At 39.1% G+C, this 2,560-nt stretch overlaps 1 protein-coding gene across 4 annotated transcripts in view; it reads right to left on the bottom strand.

Annotated features, from left to right (window-relative positions):
• grm8a (glutamate receptor, metabotropic 8a) overlaps positions 1–2,560 on the bottom strand; it is a 292,622-nt gene that overhangs the window by 170,805 nt on the left and 119,257 nt on the right. The gene's annotated exons all lie outside the window — the stretch shown is intronic.

The raw sequence follows: 2,560 nt of genomic DNA, 5'->3' as shown, positions 1-2,560 counted from the left end.
ACACACACACACACACACACACACACACACACACGTCTATTGCTTGTGATAGGTGGCATAACAGGCCGAAGGTGTTCAATGGCTGACAGGCAGATTGATTTTTCCCCCTGACAGTGGGAGAAGCCCCTCCATTTATAACATTCGCAAACACACACACACACACACACACACAGAGTTTTTGGGCAGACATATCATTGGCATACATTCGAAGCAACTCTTAACTGCCAATCTCAGCCCAAGCATAAGGTGTGTCAGCTGTCTGTCTCCCATGCTAACACACACAAAAACACCAACGTCGACAACTGCTGAACACAGCAAATCCAGGCGGGAGATTTAGGACAGACAGTGTGTGCAAGTATGTGTGTTTATGTGACTTGAATGTTTCTAAAGGCCATCACTCACTGTCTTTATTCCCTTTGAGCATCATCTGAAGTCTCTGTCGCTGTGCATCTATACTTGTCTTTGCCATTTTAAAAAGGTCAGCGATCCATTTTGAGAGATACTGTAAGTTATTTCTCTTCAGTGGTTTTGAAGCAAATCTGTAAACAAAGGTAAATAATGCTAAGTTTCAAGATTATTGCATGCAGCATAAAAATGCATTGTATTGTAAATGAAGTATGCTAATTGTAATTCCTAACCTGTACAGCACATTAACTGTGTATAAGGAGAATATTGAGAAGAGAGAATATTTTGTTTTCACTTCTATGACAACGCTCATTGCTCAGTACTAAATGGAAAAATTCTTGTTTTATTGCTGGCTGGATATCTAATTTTGAAACAAAACAGCTTTGTTCCTCAGTTTTCAGTTGTTTAATAACTTTCCATTTTTCCAACCCAATGGAAGTTCACGCTTCCAGCATTTGAGTGCCGTTTTTGGTCTCCTCTGTCAGGGGAATAGAATTGGGAACTCTGGTGAACTTCAGGATATGTATAATTCATAGAGGTAATGATAAACAAACAAAAAAGGAAAAAAATCAAAGCCAATTCCAGCTCATCACTGTATATACAGTATGTGGCTACATGCATGTGCTGCTGTGTTCACGTCTATGCTGTGTGTAACTCCACCGTTTTACTTGGTCTTTTACTCTATGTACTTTTAAATAACTGAATATCCATTTCAAAGAGCACTGAATTCATGGATGCAGGAGTATGAGGTATCCGTCTGTTTACCATGGGAAAGAAACTTTGTGACCTCCGCAAACCTAATACTTTGATCTTTTGTTATTTCACTCTAAAGCTGGGAACCACAGACATACTCAGACAAACACACTCAGTAATGACTTGTCATCCTTCCCAAGTCATTACTGAGTAAGAGGACGAAAAGCAGAGAAAAGAGCAAGTGCAGTGAGGGAGCGAGAGTTACATAAAGTACAGATTCAACATCCAATATTGTCTACTGCAGGCATAGAGCCAGTACCGTCTACCCCAAATATACCTGTGTTTTCACAAAATATTTCTGCAGACATTTATATAGTCACTAGGGATAGGTAGCGAAAACAGGTAATAAAACGTGCACCAGGGCTAAATTATTAAAGACTGTGGTATCGATAAACTCCAGCTTTATTAGTTCTACTCGGAGAAAACATGATGAATTTTCTCTTTTCTCCTTTCTTTCCTGTGTTTGAGGGGCAGAGGTGGCTGTTTGCTCGCTGCTGCTCCACGCCGTACTTGAGCACACACCCAGTGAAATATCCGAGTGACTTAATTGTTTAAAAGTGCGACTGTACTTCACAAGCAAAGCTACTGACAACGCAGAAGCACAAGCCATCTTTCCATACTTTTTCTTTGGTTTATCCAGTTCTTTGTCGTGATAGGGCTGGTGCCTCAGAATTACTGTTGTATTGTTAAAAAAAATACTGTAAAACTTGGAGCTTTACTAGATATATGCTATAATAAATGATTTAATTACATATTTTTACAGCATTATCCTGTTAAAATAAAGTATCGTCTGGTATAAATAAAAATAACTGTAAATAAATGTCAGTATAGTGTAACCCAATTCCTAAAATCATCTTAAACAAAAAAGGAGAAAAAGTAAAACATTTTATGTTCATTGTTTCTGTTCTTACTGTTCTTGTTTAATGAAAGGGAAACGAGATCAAAATATTTATTTAAACAAAAAAGGGACACAGATTTATATATTTGTTCTGGTTAAACAAGGGTTAAGTTTCTCCGAGGGTTGATGAGCTCTGATGAGAGCTGTTAGGTTTTACTCCACTCCTCTCGTGTCAGCCAATCAGTGAAGCTCTAGGCAGCTCTTATCCTTCCTTAGTACCAGCTCCCAAGTTTTCAGTCTCTTGCTTCTATAGCCGAACAGAGCAGGCGGGCTAAAAATTGTTATCGAGGACAGAACAAGACCGGAAGTTTTACTGAGCTGTGGCTTCACGTAAACGCTGAGCATCCACTCAACAGGTTTTTATATGGGACGAATCTAAAGACCAGGTCAGCAATTCCAGAACCCAGAGTGTTACAGTGTTCACTGGATGGCGAGCCAACCTAAGATCCTAGGAGACGATATACATATACACACACACTCATTTGCACATTGATGGACTGCAAT

This window comes from Pundamilia nyererei, unplaced genomic scaffold (assembly GCF_000239375.1).
Source record: "Pundamilia nyererei isolate P.nyererei 1_Seehausen unplaced genomic scaffold, PunNye1.0 scaffold00014, whole genome shotgun sequence".
Lineage (NCBI taxonomy): Eukaryota > Metazoa > Chordata > Actinopteri > Cichliformes > Cichlidae > Pundamilia > Pundamilia nyererei.
The sequence above is the reverse complement of the archived record's forward strand: the minus strand, read 5'-3'. Positions and strand labels throughout refer to the sequence as shown.